General features: G+C 43.9%; 1 long non-coding RNA gene across 1 annotated transcript in view; it reads left to right on the forward strand.

Annotated features, from left to right (window-relative positions):
- Positions 1-17,747, forward strand: part of LOC126875487 (uncharacterized) — a 51,296-nt gene extending 33,549 nt beyond the window's left edge. Inside the window, exons 3-5 of the long non-coding RNA XR_007693475.1 lie at positions 15,893-16,294; positions 16,372-16,496; positions 16,575-17,747. This is a non-coding gene — a long non-coding RNA (uncharacterized LOC126875487). The remainder of the gene's footprint in view (positions 1-15,892; positions 16,295-16,371; positions 16,497-16,574) is intronic.
- Positions 17,748-19,242: the final 1,495 nt, after the last annotated feature.

The raw sequence follows: 19,242 nt of genomic DNA on the forward strand, positions 1-19,242 counted from the left end.
CTAGTCTGCCTCTGTCCCTTCTCTGCACGAGAATTAGCCTGCATAAACGCAGCGAAACATGTATACGCGCGGGCCTCTTCACGAAAATCTCGATAGCGCTCGAGCGACTTCTTTCGTGCTTGCAAGCGTTTTCTCCACTGCGAGCACGACTCTTGGCTAAAGAAAGAGATGAAAATAAAACGAAAGGAACGATTTGAACCGGGTCGTAATCCAATCGTCGAACAGCAGGTGCCTCTTCGACTATCCCGCGTACAATTTTCGCGTCCCTTGGGTTACCACGAATCAAAATTTTCGCGTCGGTAGCCTTTCCACTTTTTTCGCGCCTCCAACGCGCGATAAATAAGACACGGGAGCTCGTAAAATTTCGTCCTTAACCAAAGAAGTAGGTTTCGCGTCTTTCTCTTTCTCGATCGTTTGCTTCTGTCCGATATTTTAAGTCGAAGTAATTCAATTTTCCAAGACTAACGATTTCGATTGTTATATTTACGAACGCGTGGTCGCAACTTTTGTCGATCCTCGGCCAGTTCCGTCATCGAACACCGCGTCTTTTACGATACCCATTATCTCGCGGAATAACGACTAGCCGTTATCGTTGCTAAATTATTTGTTTACAATCATGTGGCTTCAACACCGAGTAATCGTTCGAATTGGCCGAGTTATCTATCGCCTTGATTTTTACTCCAAATAGTCGCTACACCTATTCGTTTTAGTTCAAACCTTATATTTTTCAATCCATCGAGTCCAGACTCAACAACAACAACAACAACAACAACAACAACGACAGAATTACCGTGATAAGACGCAAAAAGTAGCGAAAATATCGTGATCGTAATACGTTACAGTTCCATATCGCTAAATCAATGTCCACCAATTCCTCGTAGACGCGCGAACATAATTATCCTAATGGCCACGTTCTCCGACGTAACAACACAGAGAATTGATCGAAGGAGTCGCGCGAACGAATGACCGAGTCCTCGACCGTTTTCCGCTGTTCTGCACGCGTGACGTCACGCGCGAAAGGAGGAACGGATGATGTCTCGCGACCGCCACGATCTCACTACGGTGCGTGAATCGACGCGCACGTTGTAACGACGCGTGTACGTGCACACGCACACAAGTGCCGACAATACGTCATGGCAGTATTGCAGTCTAAATCTCGGTACTTTTATGGGGCAGTAAAGTAAAACGATCTGACAACAACTCCGGTGGCACATACGCCTTCCATCTGTCCATCAGGCTCGCGCGCCACTAGATCGCGCCTCGACGTGGGATGCTTCTTAATCGGCAAACGAATTATCAAATTATTCGAACGCCCGTTAGGTTTATCGGCAAATCTATACAACGCTGATGTCCATCGTCGAGCTTTTTTAAAGCAACCGAGTCAATTTTAAGTTGCGACCGAGTAAAACTTTGGACTTTAGAACCTATTCGTCTATCTGAATCTATCGAGGAGTAAACTGTTCAGGTAACTAGAATATATATGGCCAGTGTTCAGATAAGCAGAGTCAATGAGCAAGAGTCGATTCAACCTTGCGAAAACTAAAATTTCATTGCAATAAATGAAGATTTACCGTGCATAGTCCATATTTGGCTAGTTCTCACGACTTGACACTTTGTGTATACTAAACTGTACGATTTGCATCTTTTTTCGACGGAAGGGCAAAGGCCTTAACACTACGTAGCAACAAAAGTGCAGATAAAAAAGTCCTGAGTGAAATTGTGCAACAGAAGGCATATGAGTATATTTGAATAAGATACTCGACGTGAGTAAACTTGACATTAGAAGCTTCTTCCGACTATTTATGAACAGATTGAACTTGAAACTAGTAATAAACGATGGCGTTAAAAGGTGATCGAACCTGCACATGGATGGAGCACACCTGCAAATGGATGATAGCCTTCGGTTACGTAATTGATCCATTAGCGAGAATTTATTATTGGTGCAATAACTCGCGAGAAATCTATAAATTTCTCTTTTGAGTTCCAAGGTCCACACGACTACGACGTTCGCGCTGATTTCGTTTCTAAACGGTCACGATCGTCCCTCGTAATCACGAGTCTCTAACAATTAACGTCAAATATCTCGACTTTGCGAGAAGATTACATAAAGGAATGGTGGAACAGAATTTTCCAAGTTTTCTCTACTTTTCAAGCCATTCCGTCAACAAACCTCACTGAAGTAAATTTAAGAAAGAAATCTTGTTTACAATAGGCGGTATTTAAAATGCAGGCAAAATTTCTGAGGATAGCATTCCTAGGGTATACCCTGATGTATTCTAAGGAAAAAGGATAATAGGCTTAATATAACGGGACCTTTACGATGTAGGGGTAATTAAGAGAGGTATATTTGCCTACGAGACGTCCTTACCGTTTGCACATAAAAACATAGCAAAAAAAGTTATTGCGAGGGTTGTAATTTGTTGTAAAATGAGTAATTCCAGCGGATTAGAGTACTGTAGAAAGTAGCATCGAGAATTGTACCGAAACACGGTAACTAGGGTCGAAGAGACCATTATAAACCGTATAAGTTGTATATCATTGCCTTAAGTTTGTGTTACTTTACGAATAGCGTTGAGAATTGTACCCAGAGCGGTAACAAAAGAGGAAGAAAACACTGTAAGCTGTGTATGTTGTATATCACTGTCCTAAATTCCTGTTATTTAACCATTGTTTCCTGTTTCGTAATAGGTAAACTGAGAGAAATAGACGAATAATATCGTCCTAAATAATTTAAATATTAAGTCGTGCAATTAGGATTTTATTCTTCTCCTTGCATTAATATCTATTAGAAAATTAAAATTTTCGCTATCGGAACTAACCAGTTAGCGAATCTCATTTTATAAGATTACCAACAAAATCGATTCCCTTCGTATAACAGTCGATAATATATCGTTGCTTTGCTTATTCTTAAATAACGCAATTGAAGTAGAATATATCGAATCACTGTCTGCACCGATATCGGGGTCGTGTGCTATTGTGCTTGCGTAGGAAGTACATGGGAGGCACGAGACTCTTGTTCGAATAGAAGTGCGATAAATCGCGGGGGAGGCGCGAGCCACCTGACGTTCGTTGTACAGACGACGCGATCATGAATGGGCTTTATAGCAACCCGCCCATTTATAGGTAGTATGCGCGGTTTAGTAGCTTTTAGTGCGATGCAGTTGTATACAATCCTCTGTTTACGGCAAGTACGTACCTAGGAAACAGTACGTTATCGTCGACTTTTTAGCTCGAGGTTTCGAGGTCGGCTACAAGCAGCGAATTAACTCGTCTAGTCCGAACGAGACGTCGGGGGTGATCGTATCGCCTTAAAAATTCACGATGTCACTGTTTTCTTCGTGTTCCCCGCTTCTTTTCATCGTTTCGCGCGCCGATTCTCCTCTTTCTTTTTTAATATCCAAGTGCATCTGTCGCTTCGTTTAGAAATCGTTTCATAGTCGATTGCCAAGTGTCACTGCGATCGGACATTTTCCAGGTGCAACGAGTTCGTAAATTCGATAAAATGAATTTTAGGGATCGGTGTTAAGAGGATTGAAACGTTTATCGAACGTACCGTGGGCGAGTAATGGTTTCATTTGAACAAGAAGAAAAGAAAGGAATATAACAGAAATAGACGGGTGCGCAACTCACCTTGTATACCGGCCAGTGTTCCCGGCTGGAACACGCGGGAAAGCCTGAAACATTAGCAAACACCATGAAAGGGTGACACATCCAATCGAAAGTGTTTTATAGATATCGCGTTTCTCGGATCGATCGCCACGTTACGTTACTCCCACGCGTCTTACTTTCGTCCTAGGCGCGTTATCCGTGCCACTTTCTTCTCGCAAATTTCAACAATAATATTTCGCGACAATCTTATAATTTTATGGCTAGTATCGTAGACTCAATTTAAATCAAACACGCGCTTCTAAATTGTACAACTGCGATCGAATGAGGGATTCGATCAACTTCGTCGAAGTATTACACGTGACTACGTATGATATATATGTTTTAAATGTACAGAACATTTTTTAATAAATCGTCCACTTTCTTTTAGGATCGAAATTATACGAAACAATGGACGCTTTCAGAAAGATTTGACTCACCTGCTGCACAGCTCGAACGGGTGAAACGTCTTCTCCACGGCGCCGTACACTTTGAGGCCTTTTATTTACAGGTTTATAAAGAAAAACATCAGCCTGAAACGGAAAAAAAGGGAACAATCATTGACATTGTCATACCTATATCCCGTTAACGTGACTGTATGTAAAAATATTTTTATATATATCGCTCCAGGTATAAAGTTCGGTAGCTTGTACAGCCGTTAATCGACCTATAATATGGCCTCTTAGCTTATTACTTTCGAAAACATGTTTCCGTTCCTATATCGATGACGTTTCTCGCCACTTTGGCCAATGCAACTGGGACCATGGTGATGTCTTTATTATTAAAATCATTTTTTACGAATTTTTCCTGTTGGAACGATACGGAAAAAGTCGAACGCACGGAAACGTTTTGAAGAGATCCAGTCCATCACGGTTCTCTTCTAAGGTCGGCAAATTCAATCATGGGCGTGCCTATGAATTTCGATTCGCCGCGCTGAACGTAAATATCGAAATCGAGACTGCAGGTGGAAAACGTGGAAATGCTCTCTGGAGGTGTCTGCGAAGCCAAATCTCTGGGGGTGAGTTTACGGCGAACCGGTGAACGACGCTTGAAGAGAGAAAGAGAGGAAACGTGTCGATTCAGCGTGTAAGAGAGAGACCGTGAGACGCAAAGGAAAATATTTTCGCAACGAAGTACTTTAAGAATTTTCATATCGATTCAATCTTTATCGTTTGAAATCAAAACAAGTCCGTATGTTTTGAATCTTAATCAGATACCGTTCAATAAATTAATAGATATCTAAATTTCCACATAAAAATTGGAACCAGATTACAGCTAGTGCCTGGTCAAACTGGAATTGAAGATTCAACTAGATAGTCACAGAGATAGTAGAACAGTACATAACAGGGAAAACCATTGAATTCTTATTGTACGAATTGTTTATTTCCCGACAAATTCGGATAAAGGAAATTCCTCTGTACATAATTATATATACATATTCCTTAAACGAGCTGTTCGACGCGTATGTACACAATGATACTCAACAAACTACCGTGTCACGATCTTTCTTCTGGAAAACAAAACATCTTATCCCAATGGATAATACACAAATCCTGACGATTTATGCGACACAAAAGGTCGGCCAGTTTCTTGGGACGATAGGTAGAACGGCACAGACCTACGGAGAAAGCGAGAGAGACGGTAATGGTGAAGCTTGGCGAAATGTCGGCAGGACGTGCCACGAGGAATATTATCGTCGTGGAGCGAAGTAAGGGCTAAGAGAAGGGCTGGTCGCGTGAAAAACACGCTAGCCAACATCGGTGTGTACAGAAGAGATTGGTCGAGGGTGCGCAACAGCCGGACACGAGAAACCTCTTGATTCCCTGCCGTATCTAACCCCAGCGAGGGGTAGCTGTGTTATGCCATTCCTATGAAACGCTTCGCAGAAGCCGTCCATTTACCATTTACGTCGTCCAGTTCGGCCCTGAGCACGCATTTCGCCGTATAATCGAATTAAAAATCCCATGATTCTCGACGATTACGCGCCATCGCTGTCACAACGATCGCAAGTCGAACGAAATGTTGCTGGCTTTATGCAAATTTTAGAGTAGTCCATGCGAGAAGCTTAAACGAAATCGAGAAAGTCAAAAGACAGAGCATATTTTAATTATGTGACGAGGGTGTAAGATGGTTCTTCGGATATTTAGTTGGAAATAGGTTTGTCAGATTTGTGCCCCGAAATTCATAAAAAAGTTTATGATAATTATTTTTTAAGGTCTACGGACAGAAAGCTAAACAAACCCTCGTAAAATTTACGTCCTTTGGTGCGATGATAGTTTCTTAACTATCGAGCGGCTGTTAAAAATATAGCATTCTTAACCTTGACCGGTGGATTACAATGAAATTTATTACCCTCAAAGTTTATTGCTCTCAAACGCACGTTTTCGATAACACCCTCTGTCGCTGTAATGGGTCGATATTTATCGCCTCGTTATCCTATAGGGGTGTTTTATATGGAGCAGATAGATTTTCCAATAAATACAGACTTGTGCAGATACAACGCTTTCATGCCGATTCAAAACGTATACAAAAATTTCTTTTTATCGAATCTTAAACATTCCAGGGAAAGGATTATTCGAACGATTAGTACCAGCTGCGTGTTATTTATCGTTGCGAGACGGTGGGAGCCGAGGCACCACTCAAAAAAAAAAAGAGGCATAACGCAGCTGAGATAATTAAAAAAAATCCGATCCCAAAGGAGCCAATGGCAGTCTTAATTCACGCCAGGCAACGGTACTAAAAGTTCAGCAGAAAGGGTTGCACTCATTACGCGGAAACCCCTTACGAGAGATTACGAAACTCGAATCGTGAAAAAAGTTTCTTGCAAAATTACACTCGACGGGGAAACTCTGGCTTTTAGAAGGGTATCTTGAAAATGACGGAGATTACGCTTCAACTTTTATTTACTTAATCCAATTCCACTGGATTATATGACTGAAAACTCCAATAGACATCGACATGTTCTTAATATGTATTATATATTAAATCATTCAAGCAGCAATCCCTCGGTCGTATACATTTTAATAGTAACTCATCCGCAAAATATATTCTCTTTTCTCTGCTCGAACATTCTTCGACCTCGTTTCGCATTAAACGACCTCGACATATCTTACGAGGACTATAGGGGAAGAAATCATATTTTCTATTTTCTTTTTTCTCTCTTGCAAGAAAGCAACTTTTAGATTCAATTGTATCTCGCGTTAAACATGTGCTTTCTTATCGCCTCTACGACCTCCAAAATATCGCACTTCGTCGTATTTTTCATCGTATTTACAATACGATAATCCACCCCCGTCTACCCCTTTATGCTAGCATCCTCGCTTTCCTTCAAAAATTCAAGGCTGAGATTATCCATAAAAATCCACCCTTCCACGAATGCTAACAAACGTGCAAATGTTCATCGATCGTACGTACAGTTACTCTCCCTTCTACTACCCCTAAAATCGCCTGTTTCCCTCTTCAAAAATTGCAATCTGAAACTCGACATAGATCGTTTATGGAAGTCAACTGTTCCATAAGGTGCAGCGTGCAAAATGCTCGTTAATCGCTGTCGAGAGAATTGGAATATATCGCGTTGGCCGCGAGGGGTCGAAACCCGTCGTCTCCGCGACTCGGTGAACTGGTTCTGGCGGTCGTCTGGCAGGAGGGGCGGAAAAGGGGTTGAGTCCCATAACCATGTGACGTGACGCGTGCCGTTTTTAGCAGGGCGTCGGGACGCCTTCCGCGTGGAACGCCGCCAGCACCGGGACGCCCTCTCGTTTCCACAGGCAGACGATATGGCCGCGCGACCAATCCCGAACGCCGCTTCCGACATTCGCCTCCAACATGGCAGTGGCGTGCGCTCTACGAGACCGGTCAGACCTCCAATTCCCAGTCTGGGTTTCTCCCTGCGATTCACTAGCCGAGCCACGCTGACCCGAGTTACCGTCGACTGACCTTCTCGTGCTCAATTATCTCCAGGATCCGTCATATACTCGCGAATCGATGTTTTCGAAGATGGAATCTAGATTTTCGAATTTTCCAAGGGAAAAATATTCGATGCGAGTCAAGAATAGTCTCGAGCTCTTTTTCAAATCGTTCGAGAGACCAATATCATTGGTGATTTTGTTCGATAATTTCTCTATGCTCGAACGGTTTCTGGGTTGAAGATATATTAGAGGGTGGAGCATTCGTAGGTTGGTATTTCGAAATCTTAGAAAGAGATTTCGAAACGGCATGTTTCTTTAATATCGATCGAAATATCTACCCTCGTCGTAGAACTTTTTCCCGAATACCTTGGAAAGGAACCGCCCTCTCGAGATAAGAAACTTTTTTACGCCGTTGTGTGATATTTTCGACGGTGAAAAGTCACAGGATATTTGAAACAAAGTGATAAAACGATGGATTACTCGATATCGATTCTCAGTGAAAAGTCAACGAAGTTTATCGAGATAAGACGAAGCAAAGAGAAATAGAGCCATAAAGCATGCGATCTAAGCACGACGATGTTCGAGAAACGACTGATGCGTTTCTCCTAAATCGAACCTTACAAACGGAGGCAATCGCTACTCGCAAATTCCGAAAGGAATAACAAAGAACCAGAAGCTAATTATCCCAGTGATGGCCGATTTATCTCGCTCACGTTCACTCTTTTCCCAGGAAACGTGTTCGAATCGACAAAAGGCGAACACGTCCAAGTTCGGCGACTCCCTTAATGCCGCAATTCCGAGTCTGCTCGCGCTTTTCCTTTTCTTTTTTCTTTTTCCGTTAGCACGCTCGATCGTTTGTATTCCGCGCTCGGCCCGTCGCTCACACGAGTAAACCACGTACACACGTGTACACTGTACACGCGAACGGACGATATGGACCCGCAGATGGAACAAAGTATAAGCGTGGGATATTCCATTTGGCCAGGGACGGTGGCGGTGAAAGTGGGCGGAGGGGGCAGGGGGCGAGGGACGGGGACAGGGGACCAGCCAGAGCTTAAGAGGGTTTGAAGACCGAAGAAGTGGTGGTGAGGTTCGATGCGAGCTACGTGAGTATATGGCGAGCCGGTATTGAGTCAAGGATGGCTAGACCGTTTCGTGTTCCTGGGGTTGCGTCGTCATGGGAACCGTCCTCATCAGGCAATGTCTCCCAAGATCTTTCTTCCCTCTTCCGTCCGCCAACTTGCCTTTACCTTGCTCCGTCTCCTTCTTCTCCACCTTTAACTCCTCCTCAGGCTACTCGTCGACTTCCCCTGCAGCTTGTTTTTGCGACACTGTTTTGCATTCTATCGTCGGCTGGCCCGAGATAAAGTCCTCCGTGATGGAGAAACCGCCTCGATGTTCCCAGACTCGGACGAAGACCCAATGATAACGCTGATGGAAACAAGGGTTGCTCCGACCGTCAACTTTACAATGTATCGCGTTCTTGCAACCTAATCGTCCGAGTTTTAAACTCTTGGCGTCTTGGTTTTTATCTTTATTCGGGCACGCTATATTTAGACTTTGTTCGGTTAGGACAACCTTTCGAACATCGCGGAATTTGCATTCCAGAATTCTGATATTCTTCTAGATATTTCTTCAGATTCTTATGTCAGATATTTCATCTTCTTACTCACTTTCGTTATACAAAAATAAATGAAGCTTATCTTACGGATAGCCGATACAGCGTTAAATAAGATTAAGTCGTATATCGGACGAGAAAGATTTCCAGACACTTTCAGACTGATATCGCTATCGTAGGATCAGGCACGGAAGCGATGCCATAGATGGAGAAGGAGGTTATATCACAACCACGCCTCGAAAGATATCCAGATGCCAAGCCTTCGATCTCGCTTCCAGCCCCGACCGGTTTTCTCCACCCTTTCGCTCGAATTTATCGGCGAATTCCTTCGTGTCTCAGCCAGCTTTTCGAGCGATACGCGAAAATACCGCAACACTGGGAAACTCGGCCACCGATCGAACGAACGTTTATCCTGCGGGAGAAGAACCCTCGAGATTTCGTAACGGCCCTCGCGTCTCTCCGAGAGTATTTCCTTAAATCTGAAGGTTGGATCAGCCACAATTTTCTCCGAACTTCTATTCTCGTTTCGCGAGGACACGTCGATTTCCGCTTTCTTCCTCTCTTTCTTATTTCACCCCCTTCGCGCGAGTATATTTTTCTTCAGGTGAAATCTTCCCGGGCAACGAAGCGCGTGCCTTTTTCCTGCAACGTTCTATAAATAATTCAACTAAAATAATACGATCCCCTCGCTTGGTCCTAGCCTTTCTTTAGCATTCAATCCTGGCTTTCACCGCCGTGCGTAAACACCATAACCGTCGTGGAATTACTCGAAAGCTGCACGCGGGGAAAACGTGGCCGCTTTATCCTTCCAAGTTTAGTCGTTCTTATTCCTTTTATTTTCTCTTCCGATGCGAAGAAGATCTATTTATTCAAATTTTGGAAAATAATTCTTTCCGACACGATAAAGGACATTATAAAACGTGAAATTTTTATTATCTTCGGATACTCAGGTGTCGTTCATCTTTGTCAAAAGTTCACTTGACATTTCGTTGACATTACTGCTTTCTTAACGCCCCGACGACCGGCTTGTAGCTTGAACTCCGGCGTGTTTTCCGAGCGATTGAAATGATTCAAAGCGACCAATATTACATCCGATATATTGATCACGATTTCATATTATTCGTATTATTATTTTAAAGACACATTCGTAACGTTTTGTTTGCGGCATGTATCGCTCTTTTTACTGTTTTATTTAACGCTAGTTAACAGTTTCATAGGATACCGCATGAATGGAAAATGAAAGACGCGAATTCGCGTCTCCGGTCTTCAAAGTGTTAAATATCAGATAACAACTGTCAGTCCGTTGCAAGAAAAACAAAAGACATAGAAGACTAAATTGCCCGAGGCAATTAGAGAATTTTGTTACAGAAATTAAAGGAATAACAGCAACGAAATATCCTAAAATTATTATTTGTACGACTTTAAGATAATAATTGGAAGAGAAGATCGCCTAATTGTTTCGAGCAGTTCGTACGTAACATTTTACGATAGCACTTATTACTTCATAAATCAATTTTGTTGCAATCCAAAATTATTTCCTATTATCGTTATATTGTTGAACATTCGTCTGGAAGCGTTGCATAACTTCGACCAAGAGTTCCGAAGCTCGGCTCTTAGAACGGACAAACTATAAGTACGTTCCTCCCTTTGCTTCACCGTCGATCGGCAGTCGTTCGAAACTTTCACAAACGAGGAATTTCCATTGATCCAAGACTCGGACGTACCGATGGTGACCCGAATTTTCAGTGACGTCCTCTCCGATCGGGACCCAAGAATTTTTTCATACGAAGAGAAAGCTGCAACCCCAAAACCTCGAGAGAGAGAGCCCGACGCTTTCCACCGGCTTCATTCGACCCTAGTCGCTCGGACCGTTTGCCCGATCAAACAGTTTACCGTGTTTCTCGACGACACGTTCGTTCGTTAAACGGTAGCTCGCATCTTTCAACGTTCGACGATAAAAGCTGAACTGGAAGATTGCTACGGGATAAAGGTGGCTCGTGTGTTCTCAATTTTATAGAAGAACTCGTTGAAAAGCCTTAGTATTGGCTCGAATAGTGCAGTGGATAGTAATTCTTTCTTGAAAATTGTCTTATCCCGTAATACAAGTATGGAATATTTCGACGTTTCGAAGCTTCCGGCGTTACGTAATTTTACAATATTTCGAATATCGCACGCAGAAAGAGATACAGCGTTTTTACTAACGCTACGACGACCATCGAAGGCTGTATCTGTTAACGAACGTTTTAGACGTTTCTTTTCTAAATATTCGGAGATATCGAATTTTTAGAAATCGAGTTTTTCCAAGAACGTGACGGAAATCGTATCTTTTTAATTCTTGGTGGGAAACTAGCCGTCATAGTGTTAAGCTCGCTTGCTCTAATTCTGCATCAAGTTCGCGCCCAGATAAACAATCACGATCTAGCTGACTATGAGAATGGTATTTTCGGCATGGAATAGACCGAGGATTTGGCGGGACAAGGCAACCGAGTTTCCGAAAACGATTACAATGTTTCGGTGACGCGTATGATGAAAGAGGTCTGTGACGAGTCGACACGAGCCGAGTCGCGCAAAGCACAGCTGCGAGAAATGCACACCTATAGGTACTAAGCATCGACGGACCGCGCGCGACCATAAAATGATCGTAAAAACTTAATTTTACGAGAGGCATAATATATTTGCCACCACCAGCGCCGTCGCCGCCACCACCAGCAGCACCATAGCCGCCCAACAACAAACGTTTAACCAGCGCCGGGGTAGAATTTCGTAGACGAACTCGCGGCACGCGCGACCAATTCCACGGAATTCTTCGAAGCAAGTGATTTTTTCTGTAACACGAGAAACCTCTTTCCACAAGTCACGGCGAAGAGTTTGAAGATCCCCTTGAAAGTCCCATCGAGGTCAGACAGTTTCTTCGAGCTTGCTTAGAAGAAATTTCATCTCGTATTCTGTTTTCTTTGACTTTATTTTATCACTGGATTTCAAGATCTAGAAACTTCAAATTATAGTCTCGTGTCTTTTACCTAAATTCAACTCGACGACAAGAAAGGTCTTGGCGTTAATTCATAATCTTGACAGCGATCTTAATTGCTTGACCGATTCTATAAAATGAAACAGCCAGATTTCAAATTATTGGTCGAAATAGGAACCAAGGAACCTTCGTTTAGCGAACAATACTTAAACGAACTCGCGAGATCGTCGAACGCGAAGAAATCTCGACAAAGAATCTAATTCGTGGATCCGGTCGAAGCGATTCCCGCGCAGCGAGTAGCGCAGTTCGCCCGAAAGGACGAGGCCGGAACATAATTTCCTTTACGACCAATTAGTAGATCCAGAAACACATCTACGCCATTCGATGGCCGAGGAGGGAGAAAAAAAAACGAGGAAGATGAACAGCCAGGGAAAGGTAGAAGGGGAAGAAGTTTGTGGTAATCTCTTAAAACGCGTTCCAAGCCCAAAGTCTCACGACCGTTCTCGCTTTTCGGATTTTTACCCGATGAAATGCCGCGAGAGCCACGAAGTTGGAACGTCGAGAACGACCGAAATTGAGGTATATATAATCAGCCAGCTCCATGAGGTGGGTGGTCCCGACGCGCGAACCTCGTTTAAAATGACCGCCGCGTCATGAGAACGTGAAGAGGATCCGCACCGACCTCTTCCTCTTCTGCTTTCTTGCCTTTTCCGTGCCGCGTGTCTTCGGGGGGGAGTCGATAATTGCGGATGTTCAACGCCGCGAATTTCTCCTGTATCTTCCTGTATCCCATCTTTAGTCGGTTCTTCGATTTTTCTTTAACCACACGGAGCGGACGACGATCGTCGAAGGATGGAAGGGTTCTAGGAGAATTATGTAACAGAGGTTCGGAAACTGTCTGGTATACTAATTTTGACGTTATATGGTTTGCTCTATCCAACAATCTCTATTTTAAGCGTGTTCGAAAGGTTCTACCATGTTCCATAATCATCCTGCGAGAGTTAAAGAAATCATTGTAACCGTAGTCGGTCGGACCACGCTAACTTTAACTACCTTTATCGAAGCGATAAAGTTTATTATTTACAACGCGCAGTAAGATTAAAAGAACATTTCTCGAACCGTTCGCGGCCGATTAATTTCCATTTGTCGACGAGCTGAAAAGAATTTCTATAAAGATAAATTTCTTTCGATGCAACGTTTCCGAAACGGCGATCCGCCCAGCCTTCTTCGCTCCACGACCGCCTTTTCCACGAACAGGCGAGAAATTGCCACGGTATCCCATTAGCCGTCCGACAAAGTAGTCGATTTCACGAGTAACAAGGTAACGAGTCGACGATCGCGATTAATCGACGATAAGCGTCCTTTTTCTCTCTCTTTCGGAAATCTTTTGTTTGCCTTGGAAAAACCGCGGAATTATTAAGATCTCGTGTCTCTGAAGACCTCCCGATTTTCGAAACAATCGTCAACAATCGTCGCCTGTAGTTCGATTCAAACGATACTATATAAAATTATCAAAAGTGCCGAGATTCTTTCAACCTCTAGACACAGTCAGCTACGTAATACTCGTTTGCAACTTACGTTCATGAAACATGCGTATCGAAAGAAACAGGGTGGACCTCGGCAGCGACGTAACAACTATAAATTGGAATTCTTATTTCGATCCGATTCGCTTTGCGACGGGATTCGCCTCGATCTTCCGCGAATAAAGAACACGGAAATTCCGAAGCTGAAAAAAATTCGCGTCTCGCGTTATATCCTGCTGTAGATATTCGCAGAAAAGTTTTCTACAAGCGGCCAAATGCCTTCGCGAGTCTGCGTACGTACAAGAGAACGTCAAGAAGGCGACGAACGAAATACACAACTGGCTGTAAATAAAGACGTCGCGGGTGCGTGCAGCACGCACGAATGCCTCTTCGCCCGAATCGATCAATCGGCGTTACAACCGCGAAGAACGTGCGCAAATTGGGAATCGCGTGTCACGATCCTCTATGTCCGCGTCTAAGATGGCTAAACGGGCTGTTATAGGTGCGAGAGTAGTCCGCGCTACCGGCAATTACTTTAACGACGCATATTAATCGGCACAATAAAGCCTGTTACGAGGGTATAATTACAATATTGAATTATGGCCGACGTTTATTCTTGTCACGCGATATTAACGGCGCCGTTGCTCACGCAGGCCGTTGTCGTTTATGCGTTCATTCACAACCTCGCGGACACTGGATTAGCAAAAGTCAAGTGAGAGACTTGTCTTCCACCCACAAGCCCCTCTTTTCCCGGCCATTCACTCGTTTCTATCTTTCTTCCACCGTTTCTGTCCCTTCTTCTCGTCGTTGGTTCTCTTTGTTACTGCCGGATTCATTGGCCGCGCTGATGTCTCTATTTCAATGTCCACGGAACTTGACAAACTGGTACCGCTTCGCGGAACGACTTCCCGATTTCTTCTGGCTCGTTTAATGGCGGCGCGTTGCCAGCGATGGCCCTCGACCATCACGTAGCAGTTCGTAAAAGCGTCTGCCGCCTCGTCCCTTCGTCCGTTCTCGCTGTGTCGTCGATTATCGATGCAACGCGTACCTTGAAAAGAGACTCGAGTTCGTGAGTCAGGCGATAAGCACGTTGAACGAGTAAGGGAAGAAGTTGCGATACTAATTGTAATACGTGTCGAGGTGCTCTCTGTTTAGAGATGATCTGTATTATTTGTTATAGCGATACACGAGTTCACCTCTTGTCTACTGTCATGGAACTGATTCTCTTCCTCTAATACAAAATTTACATATTCTTTCGTGTTGGGATCGTTACGGGTCAATTCTGCTTTTATGACGTGTTTCTGTCAACAGCTTCGCGATACAATAGATTCGTTGTCCGTTTACGTCTCGCCTGCAGGATGTTTGGGAAACCGATTGTCCGTTTCCTTGGTCGGCGTCCTATGCCTATATACCTTTCTTAATCTTCCGTAATAGTACCCGTAGGTCTCGATGTTTCAGACTGTTAATCATCAAAGTACACAGAAACAGTAGAAAATGTCAAAGCGATGGAAGAAAATCGCGGGACAAAAACGAAAGGACACGTGCAGGTAGAAAACGGAAAGATGCACTTTTGCCAAAGGACATTAGCCCAGGCACTGGTTGAACGTCTTGCACAGAAGCCCGCTTAAACATTTTATGAGGTGGTCGGCGTAATTTGATGGCCCATAAAAACGCCTAGTCTAGTTTTTCCCGGGGCATCGTGATCCATCGTCGTGGCACGGGCCACGCGCCACCTCGTGTCCCTGACTTCTTCGTTCCGTCGCTCACGGATTTATTCCTCCTTAACCTCCATTAAGCCGGTAGATGCGTGGCCTAGATTACTCGATCCTCGTTTCAGCGCCAACCTTCTCTCGATCGCGGACTTCGGTTTGCGATTCGCTTTCGTCCTAGTCAACTGCGTTTCGCGTTGAAAATCCGGGCGACGTTTCGAATTTACGATCGCTTCGGATCTTCTCTCGTACGCTTTGGAAATGGAATCTCTTTGTAGTGGGCGAACCGGGCGATCGAGGATCGCGTCGCTTTCGACCGACTAACTCTCAAATTGAAACATGGAAGCGCTTGGATGTGGAGTTCCTAGATCGAAATTTAGTCAAAACGACGATACATACGCTCGTGTCTTGCTAGACGAGTACGATCAGTTTCAAAGAAACGAAACGAAAGATTTCCTTCTTCTAATGCCGTTTGTTCCTGTACACTTTTACAAATTTTAGAAATTTTAATCGTTCGACAGGACTAAAAGGACAGGATCGACGAATGGAGGACGATCAAGCGACGATTTTTCCTTTCCGTGAACGGAGTGTTCCTTGTACGCCCTAGGAGACTGTATAAACGACCGTAAAGCAGTTATCTCCGACAGAGCCAATAGAACGAGCTTCCACTATGATGAAAGCGAGTTCGGCTAGGCCAGAAGCAGGAAACGAGGAACGTGGTGGAAATTGAAAATGGGATGGACGACTAGGCATGAGGGACAGATGGCGGCCCGGATATAGGAACAGAACTAAAAGTCTGCGGAAATTACGTGATCCGCTTTCAAGCCCCTACAATTTTCGTGGACGTGACCCACGGATTTATTTCCGAAATCGATCGCACGGACGTTAATTAACTGGCTACGTACGCGAACATCGTAAGACCGGTATCTAACGATTTCTGTATGTAACGTATCGCGTAATAATTCCTTTACGATTCGAACGAATTTTTAACCCTCCGTAGGCAAGCCGAGTCCGTTTATGCTCCTCGATATCTCACCTGTGATTTCTTCGAAGCAGATTTCCATTTTTTCGTGAAATACTTTTCAAAAAGTTGACCAAAAGATCGATCGCATGGCAGAGACTTCGGTAAGCAACTGCAGGATTAGTTTTCGATCGAGAGTCAATTTCGATTGCGTTAATCGTTAAATTGTTCTTCGATTTCAGTGTCAACGTCTGCTGCAACCTACCCAATGACGGAGTTATGACCTAACACCTTGGATAAAACACGATTCTCGGTATCGTAACAAAACGAGTATTTCGCCGCTCCCCTTCGCTGTCAAAGGCAAATCGCAAAGAGGATTCCACGACGCTTTGTCGCGGCAACAAAGAAGAAAGAGAAAATACCGTCGAGCAACCAATAAGTCGTGCACCCTACGGCGGTTGGTACGTTACATATAGTAATCTAAGTTGTGTTTATGGCTGAATATATATGCATAGCAGTCCGGCGAATCGTGGTGGCGCGAGGAACTCATTACCCTACGTCGAGGGTATTAGCATATTTAGAGGCAGCTCTCCTTCCTCGTCTCCGCGTTTCCACCTCTTATCAAACCTCCCTACCCCCGTCTGCTGCTCATTCCCCATCCTCCGGCTCTTTCTTCTCCTCTTTTGCCTCGCCCTGCTGTATCCCCTTTCCTTCGCGTCGAAACTCAGACCCGGTGCATCCAATCTCATCGACCAAAAAATAACAAAGAATAATTCTAGCATCTTCTTCAATTTATTATTACCAAATTATCCGAACTTCGTTTTTCTATCTTCTTTGTCCTTTCCTTTTTTTTTTCTTTTTTTTTAGATTATCGTAATAAGGAGTTTTTTTTCAAATAAATTCTACAGAATATAACGAGCATAAATTGTAAGCAAAAAAAAAAAAAAAGAGAAAAAACACGAAGGAGGAACGACCTGCCAAAAAGCACGTCTGTGAATTTTCGTTCCTTCTTAATTGCGATTCGACCTCAGGTATTTGCGGACCAGCGAGAAGGCATCCGACGAAGAGCGCGTACGAGGATCCAGTCTCGCGAATAAAATTTGTATCCGCGCCGGTATGCGCGAATAAAAGGCGAGACATCGGACGAGGGGAGGCAGCAGGATGGCGAGCCGGGCTAAGTAATTAAGGAAGCTCATCCTCAGAGACAATTTAACTTAATGAGAGTCAGCCAGTTCCACCCTAGCTATCTCTGCCAACTCCCGCACATCTCTTTCCATCCTCCATCCCCTCTCTATCTCTTTCTCTTATTCCATCTCGATCCATCTAGCTTTACCCTCTGTTTTCTCGTTCGTAGTTTCCCCCTTCCGACGCTCGTCCATCTTGGAAGTAAAATGTCTACTTTCCAGACGTCCGCCCCTTTTTCTTTTTTCCTCTCTGTATCTCACCTCGCAATCCGTCCAAGAATTTAGATAAGACTTTATTTTATACCAGCACGCCAGCTACTTCGCTTCTCTTCCGTTTCTTCGTTCCACCGTTTCCATTTACGCGGAGAATCGGATACGACGTCCGATACGTACAATTTACTTATACAGTTTTAATCGGTCGGTTTTAATCATTTTAGATACAAAGATTGGATCGGACAACGAAGGACAAACTTTTCCTCGAAATTTCCAATTTGTCGCGTTACCGCGGTTACTGCAAATTATCGCGCAAAGCGCATTTATGAATTTCGTTGTACAATTTTTTAAACCGAGGAGTTGCGATTAATTTTCCTCTTCCAAAATACAAGCTTCGTCGTAGCAAAATCTTGGAGAAACTCTTTTCGGGCTACGGTAAACGCTCGATCCTCGACAATTCGACGGTAGGCTTTTTATATACAGAATCGGTTGCATCAGACCGTAGGAAAGCCTGCGTTTACATACCAGGAATTTGTGTTTAGATCGCTACATTTGCCGTTCAGCTGTACCGCTCGCGAAAGTTTACTCGATCGTAGTCGCCGCAGACAGATCAGAGAATAGATAGTGCGCCTGAAATACGAAATACGAACGTCCAGCCGCCAAGAAACAGGGAACTCGTTTAATTTTCCATCGAATTTAATCGACGAAAGTGAAACTTACGAGGAACCGTCGAACGAAGCGTCGAATTCTAAATCTCGACGAAAATACGTACGTATCTATGGTCGTTGAAAACGATCTTGGACGAAACACTCGCTTTCTCTCCTCTCTCCTTGCGTCTAAGGTATAGGTCTGTTAGGCGAGAGCCTTACCGAAGAGTCCATGCTAGCAGATCTATGGTTGTCGAAAATATGTACACCGGTGCGGAGAAATCACGCGATCTAATCTCATAAATATTAAGCAGAGTTCATTATTATACGGAAGATATCGAGAAATTCCATTCGTTGACGTTAATTTCGATTCTTAAATTTGAAACATCTTAATCAATTCGACGTTAATCTCGCACGAGACGTTCTTCGCTCTCGTATAACGGGTTCGTATAACGAGGAACAGCGTAAACGTTCTTTCGTTGCGTAAACGAATTCCGAGGTTGGAAATAACTGCCACGACAGGAACAGAGACGATTAGCTGGATTTCCGAAGGGTGTGAAAAGTCCAAGACGAAGGGAAACGCGCGACTCCTCCAATTCGGCTGTCGACCGCTTGAAAACGTCTCGCGTTATTCGTCTCTGCTCGCCTATATTCGATCGACTATATTCGATAAAACTCCAGACGCGACTACGAAACGCGGAGAAGGAGCAGCTCTTCAACCACTCGACCGCCCGTTTTGTATCCTTCGAGAGATCATTCGTCGTAAAACGAAACCCTAACTCTTAAAAAAAAAAAAAAAAGATGGCCAGGCAGAACGCGGGTTCCTTGTAAAGTACACGTGTGATTTATGTAGTTCAGAAAATACC

Source organism: Bombus huntii, chromosome 18, assembly GCF_024542735.1.
Source record: "Bombus huntii isolate Logan2020A chromosome 18, iyBomHunt1.1, whole genome shotgun sequence".
NCBI classification, from domain to species: domain Eukaryota; kingdom Metazoa; phylum Arthropoda; class Insecta; order Hymenoptera; family Apidae; genus Bombus; species Bombus huntii.